This window comes from Vombatus ursinus, unplaced genomic scaffold (genome assembly GCF_900497805.2).
Source record: "Vombatus ursinus unplaced genomic scaffold, bare-nosed wombat genome assembly UNPS02009173.1, whole genome shotgun sequence".
NCBI lineage: Eukaryota > Metazoa > Chordata > Mammalia > Diprotodontia > Vombatidae > Vombatus > Vombatus ursinus.
The window spans coordinates 10,693,689-10,701,735 of record NW_020948951.1 but is presented as its reverse complement, the minus strand read 5'-3'; positions in this window follow the sequence as shown (position 1 = coordinate 10,701,735).

The following is an 8,047-nucleotide window of genomic DNA, read 5'->3' as shown; positions in this document are numbered from 1 at the left end:
TATTTGCAGTTCCTTATTGACCTTTGCCCTTGCCTTGATCATTTTTTCCTATCTGCCTCAAAATCTTTTCTTTGGTTCCATGTCTTCCCACTTTTCTGGCTGTCAGGTTTTACCTGCTCCCCCTACTTCAAAGGAGTTCTGATTTCCCTTTTTCTGAGACAAGGTGAGTGGTCTCTCTAAGTACCAAATCCCTGTAAGTGATACTCATTCTAAAATCTAGAACTTCTTTTATGGAAGATCCTTTCTCCCATGAGAGCATTCAATAGTGGTATTACCTGGTGTAGGAAATAGAGCACCAAACTTGGAGTCAAGAAATTGAAAGCCAAATCCGACCTTAGACATTTACTAACTGTCTAAGGCAATTCACTTAATATCTGTTCACCTCAGTTTCCTCATCTGTAAAATGGGGATAATAACAGCACCAACCTTTCAGGATTGTTCTGAGGATTACATGAGATAATAAATTGAAAACACTTAGCACAGTGCCTGGCATATTATTATTATTACCCCTGCCCCAACAGTGAAACAAAATTTCCATCTCCTCCTCACTCACTAACTAGAAATATTTTGAAGACACCTTTTTTTGCACATTCATCTTCTTCATTAATGGTTAGGCTCAGATTTGCAGTTAGGTGATCTGGGGCTCCATCTTGAGCTTCATATTTTTTATTCCCTTCTATGGTTTGGGGGTGAATGGTGGTGGTACAGAATAGTCTTGTGTGATTCAAATGGAATTTCCTTTATATTTGAGGTCATTTCTCTTGGTCACTTGCAGAACTTTTGTTTGTCAAAAGAGTTGTTATATTTAATCACTATGATGTCTCAGATTTATCAGCATAGGTGTTTGTTCTTGAGGCGATCTGTAAAACTTTTGAGTGACTCTTTGTTTTCTATGTCCAGAAGTTCTGGGTGTCTTTCTTGTATTATTTCTTTCATTATTGTATTCAGGTTTTTCTTCTTGATGTGGCCTTTTGGGAGTCCTATAATCCCTAAGTTGGCTCCACACACCCTGTCTTCAAAAGTTGTTTTGCTTGTATGGAGATCATGCTTTCTTTTCATGTTATTGCTTTTTGTTTCTCTTCTTCCAAATTCTCTTCCACTTCAGTGAAGCATTTGTATTCTCATTCAGTTTTTCTTGCCACTCTCAATTCTAGTTATTCTTCCAATTAGTTTTGCTGTGTAATCCATAAATTCTGAGATGACTAGTTTTCATAATGTTTGGCATGTCAGGCCTGGAATCAGGGAGGCTCCTCTTCCTGAGTTCAAACCTGGCCTCACACACTTACTAGCTGTGAGACCCTAGGAAAGTCACTTAACAGTGTTTGCTTCAGCTCCTCATGTGTAAAATGAGCTGGAGAAAGAAATAGCAATCCACTCCAGTATTTTTGCCAAGAAAACCCCAAATGGGATCATGAAGAGTTGGACATGACTGAAAAATGACTGAACAACAACAATCCATACTTTCTGCTTTTTAAATTCTTAATTCTCATTTAAGACATTCAGAAACATTTTTCTGTGGTACTATGTTCACTTCACAACCACAGAGTCCTTTGCCTCATTAGGTGTTGATTCATTGTCCATGGTCAGGGAAGAAATGACAGAGGAAACAGTATCTTGCAGGGTTTTTGTTTCTACAACCTAATCTCCTGCTGAAAGCCTAAAGTAGGAGTTAGTGGGAAAACTGCTTCAAGTATGAAAATTCATTAATCTTTTCCAGCATACTAAACTCTTGTGCTGTAGCTTTTTCATAGGTTTTTTTTTTTGGCCTGTCTGCATTTTCCCCTTAGAAATCCTTCAATGTAGCAGAATTCACCCACAACACAAACTATGACACAAGACAAAGATTTTCTAGTATTTTACAAAGAAACAAAAATACAGACAAAATGATAAGACAAAAACATACTCGCTAGCCTTTATGTTTTCTTCAGTTTGCAGTAATGAAAAGAGCTGAATTAGGACCAAAACAAATTATGTCACATAATTCAATTGCATTCTGTTTAGTTAACCACTCCACTCCTCAGGAAAATTTTAAAAGTATACAACATGACTCCATGGGGCAACCTTAATTAAAAACTACACCTACCTACTGCCTGCAGATGTCTACCCTTTGCTGTCCTTCAACACTCAGTTCCTCAAGAAAGCTGCAAAAAGACCCAAGAGGACAAAAGCACAATTAAAACATTCCTCCCACACCAGGAGTGCCCTGAATCTGGCCCTAACACCAAGTCCAAAGTCAGGAAGCGAGCTGAAAAAAATTAAGCAAACAAACAACATGAAAAAGAATCCTATGAAAAAGAGCTATTATGGTGACAGGAACACCCAAAATGCAACTTCACAAAGGTGAAATGACTAAAACATTTACAAGTAAAGCCTCAAAGAAAACCATAACATGGGCACAAGTTCATAAAGCAAGACTTTTTAAAAACCGCTAAATGGGATGAAAAAAACATGAAGAGAAACAAGAATTATGGAGGAGAAATGAGTTACCCAAGGGAGAAAAACTATCTGAAAGTTAGAATTGATCTAATAGAAGCTAATGATACCGTAAGACAATAAGAAATATTAAAAACAATTTCCAAAAACTCAAAAATAGAAGAAAATTTAATGTATTTCATTGTTAAAAAAAAAACTGATCTGGAAAGGAGATCAAGAGAAAAAAATTAAGAATCACTGTAATCCCTAAAAGTCATGACAAAAAAAGGAGAGCTTAGAAATTATAGGTGAAGAAATCTTTAAAGGAAGCTGCTCAGAAATCTGACAATTAGAGGAGAAAGTATAAATAGAAAGAATCTGTCAATCACCTCCTGAAAGAAACCTCCAAATGAGAACTCCCAGGAGCATTAAAGCCAAAATTAAGAGCTTCCAGGTCAACGGAAAATACTACAAAGAGTCAATAAGAAAGAATTCAAGTATGAAGAAGCCATGCTGAAGATCACTTATGACTTAGCAGCTGCCACTAAAAGGAGCAGATAGTTTTGAATATAGAATTCCAGAAGACAAAAGACATTAAGTTACTCTGAGAAGGCTTCCAACTCAGCATCAAAACTCAGTATAGTACTACTCAGAGAGGAAAAAATGGGTCTTTAATATAATAGAAGACTTACAAACATTCCTGGTGAAAAGTCAGAGCTGAGTATAAACTTTGAAAGGCAAACACAAGAGTCAAGAGAAATATGACAGGGTAAACATCAGTGAGGATTTATGAGGGATAAAATAAGGATAAGCTATATATTCTAATATGGGGAGATGATACATGTAACTGTTCTGAACTCTATCATCAACAGAGGTCATAAAATGACTAATTAGATAGAGGGTCTAGGAATGGAGTCAGAACAAAAAATAAGAAAATTCACTGGGACGAAAATTTTTTAAGAACATCAAAGAAGTTAATTTTTAAAAGATGAGAAGAAAAATGGCCTTGTTGTGTCCCATCTCAAACTATACTACAAAATTACAATCATCAAAACAACTTGATATTGGATAAAAAATAATGAAAATGATCAGTAAAACAAATCAAGTACACAATATCTGGAAGTGAAAAAACATGAGAGTCTGGTGTTTGACAAACCCAAAGATCCAAGCTATTGAGGCAAGAATTCACTATTTGACAAAAACTGATAGGATAACTGGAATGCAGTCTTTCAGAAACTAAGCATAGACCAACATCTGATACTGCATACCAGGACAAGCTCCAAATGGGTACATGACTTAGACATTAAAAGTGACATCATAAATAACTTAGAGGAGTAAGGAAGAAATTACCTGTCATTTCTATAAGTAGGGGAAGAGTTGATGACTAAAGAAGAGATAGAGAGGGTCACAGAAGCTAAAATGGTTTATTACATAAAATTTAAAAGCTTTTGAATAAACAAAACCAATGCAAGTAAAATTAGAAGAGAAGCAGGTAAAGGGGAAAATATTTGCAGCAAGTTTCTCTGATAAATGTCTTATTTCTAAGGTATATAGGGAAATTATTCCAATTTGTAAGAATTCCCTCAAATGATAAATGGTCAAAGATATGAATGAGTAGTTTTCAGAGGAAGAAATCCCACTTCTCAATAGCCATATGAAATAATATTCCAAATCTTTAATAATTATAGGAATGCAAATTGAAACAGCTTTGAGGTTCCACCTCTCAAAAATCAGATTGACAAAAGTGACAAAAATAAAATGATACATGATGGGCTCTATAGTTAAATAAGAACATTAAAGCAATGTCAGTGGAGCTATGAATTGATCCCTCCATTTTGAAAAGCAGTTTAGAAAATTTCCCAAAAAGCTATTAATGTGTGCATGCTCTTTGACCCAGTGATACCACTACTAGGTCTATATTACAAAGAGATCAATGAAAGAGCAAAAATATCTATATGTATAAAATATATATAGCAGTTTTGTTTGTGGTGACAAAAAATTTGAAAACTGAAAAAGTGACCGTCTATTAGGAAACAACTGAATATGAATATATATGAATGTGATGAAATATTTGTTGAATTACACTATAAAATGTGTTGAAGGAGATTGTTTCAGAGAAAGTTGGGGTCAATTGTATGGATTGATTCAAGGTGAAGTGACCAGAACTAGAAGAACAATCTATACAATAACAGCAGTATTGTTAAGACAACCAACTTTGAAAGCCTTAGGAAATCTGTTTGATAAAACAACCAACCAAAATTCCAGAGAACTCATAATGAAACAGGCCAGTTCCCACCCAATAAAGAGGTGATGGACTCAGCATATTGAGAAATATTGGGGGCAAGGGTCATGGCCAATCTAGAAAATTGTTTTGCTTAACTATCCATGTTTGTAACAGGGGATTTGGGAATGGTGAGAGGTGGGAAGGAGAGAAGGCATATTTTTATTTGAAAAATATATATAATTTAATGAGAAAATATAAGAAGTCAGACAAGCAGTCTTAAGAAGAAAATCTCAGAAAGGATAGATGAAGATTTGAAATAGCTGGTACTTTAGCATCTTTGCTGAAAACTTTCTCATTGAAAAAGAGCCATTGCTTTGATGATTGTTTGGAAAGTCTGGGGAGCTGCTGATGCCTACAGGTCATTAAAGAAAGTTGAATCCTAATGTTTTGTGAATAGCTGTTAGGCCCTATTGTTCTTGAATAGCATCTACAGCTACAGTGAGGGGAAGCCTTTGCAGTGAAGGAGGAAACCTAATTGCTCTCTCACAGCCTCTCCAGTGAGAACAGTTTCTTCACATGGAGCCCATGGATTCATAACGGTTCCAGGGATACATTCCAGGTGGCCTGTGAACTTTCATCAGGAAAAATTACATATTTATTTTCACTAGCCACTCACTGAAATTTAACATTCACTTCAATTATGAATTTTGACAATATTATTTTAAGAAGGGGTTCATGGGTTTTATCAGAATTCCAAAAAGTTTCATGACACAGAAAGGGTTAAGAACATCTATGTTAGAGGAAAGAATGGAGGGAAAGATAGACATTGCATCTATTTTACTGTGAGTTGTGCTTTACTATGAAAGGAGTCCTGGAGTTAAGTGGATAAATTAGCATCTCTTGCTATTTGCTGAATTTGGAAGTTCTCCAGATTAAAGGAACTTCTTGTCACTGAAAGAGGAAGAATATCTTTTCTTAGTGCCCTGTTAAGGGTGACCAGATCCTTGAATTCTTAGATGTGATATTACAGCCTCTGCTGCTTTTGAAATTTTCATTCTTTAGCTAGATACTGGAACCACATAGCCTAGGAACTATCACCTTCCTCCTCTTACCAGGAAACCAGGGTTCAGGAATTTCCCTCTGAGGTCATGTAGGCAAGCATATTTCTATCTCTTCAATGTCCTCAATCAAAAATTCCTTTTCATGGACCACTATAAAGAGTGATGCTTCCTGATAAGAGTCCTTTCTCCAAAAAGTCAAAAGCATTCAAACTTTGCAAAAGGCACAGCTACCAAGATTTAATAATGTATCTATTGTCCTCTCAACATGTTACCAAGGGGCATGTACACTGATTCTAGAGGAATGCTCATCAAATACAAACTAAAGGGTTCCTCCCCATAAGTTCATCAAATTGATTAAGTAACACTCCATTAGTAAAATCCCTTACATTAGCATGATAGATTTTGTCAAATGCTCTGCTAATATTCAAATTATTAACAATTATCTTGTTTTATTTCCTTTTAAGTAAGTTTTTATTAATAACTTGTTTTTCCATGATTATAATTCTTCCCAATATCCCTCTGCACTACTTGAGAGAACCATCTCATATAAGAAAATATTATTTTTACAGACAAAAAAAGCAAAAGAAGAGGAAAAAAATCCCCAAAACTGATTAATAAATTGAAAAAGTACAAAAGCATTCAAGAAGAATCACTTGTGTTTCCATGTTCTTCTCAAATTCAACATGGTCCTCTGTCTTATCTAGTGTTGTAATTTCATTTTTTTTTCTTGCACTATTTATTCATAGACTTTTGAATTCATTTACTGCATCTGGAGGCCATATTTTCTTTTACTGTTAATATTTTCCTTATTGATTTATCCATTTGTGTTTGAGGTCTTTCAGTTTTCTTCTACATGAGATCTTTGATAATTTCAGTCTTTTTCCTCTTATTTTCTCCTACTGCTTACTTTCTGACTCTCTAAGCAGGGCCAGGGAAAATTCAAGATGGATACAGAAATAAATATTATCTAGTAAATTTGGTGGGAATGGGCGATAACACTAACAGTTGGGGAAATCAGGAATTCTTGTTGGAGTTAGCACTTGAACTCAGCCATAAATGGAGCTGGTAGTTGAAGATATAGAGATGAATATGGACTCCTCTCTGTTCCATGCATGGGAAACTGCCTTTTTAAAGGCTCTGAGGGGAGAGCTGGGACATTGGTACAAGTAGATGAGTTTGACTGGAATGTAGAATATACTGGGGGCAGTTATGTGAAATCAGACCAGGAACTTAGAATATGACTTAGATTGGACTTAGATTATGAAGGGTTTAAATGTCACAAGAGATGAAATTTTATCCTAGCCATAACTGGGAGCTCATGAAGCAAAGTAGTGAAATGGTCAGATCCATGTTTGGGGGCAATGATGACAAAGATGATAACAAAAGCAATTGGATTTTGAACAGATGTACCCATTCAATGTCTCATTGTCCAATGGAACTGATCACAGTTTCTCAGAGTCTATGTTATCAGAGCTCCAGTTCTTCCAGGTGCAACTAAACTAGAAAGACTTCATCTATGGCATCAGGCAAAGGACAAAGAAGCTCATCATTAGATGGTTGGCCACCATGTGATGAATTTTTTTTGACTACAGCAACTCATAATGACCATCTACAAAGACATGGAGGAGCTGGGACCCAGACTCCCAAAAATGAAATCCTATATTGATTTTCTCTATTTTTGTCTCTCCTATAGCTATACAATATTTCACAGTTTACAGAACACTTTCATATACAGTATTTGATTTGATGTACAGAGAAAAAAAAACACTTCAGGTAGTTAGGTCTTCCAATTCCCACCTTAGAAATGATGTAATTGAGGGATAAAGATATTAAGAGACTTGAACAAGGGCACACAGCTTATAAGTGCTAGGCTGAGGATGAAATCTTATCTTTTTCACTCCATTTCTAGGACTTTTTGAGCTCGAAAATGTTGTGAGGAAGCAGGAAGTATTCAATCAGATGTAGTTATGATGGAAACACCAGGAACAGAGGCCATAGAGAATGATATCAAGGTCATTTATAGTCAACAAGAGTAGAGTGAGCCCTAGGTAGCAAGTTCTCAAAGGAACTTTGAAATTCATTAACCAACATTTATTAAGCTCTTTATATGTGCCAGGCTCTCTACTGAACTTTGGTGACACAAAATGAGGGAAAAAAATAGTCCCTGACCTCAAGGATCTTACAATCTAATGGGGGAGACAACATGCAAACAAATATATACAAACAAGCTGTATACAGGATTAACAGGAAATCATTAACAGAGGGAAGTAAGTATAAGAGGGATAGACTTCCAGTAAAAATGTGATTTTTTTAAAAAAAATTTGTGACTTGAAACAGAAGAAGCCAGAAG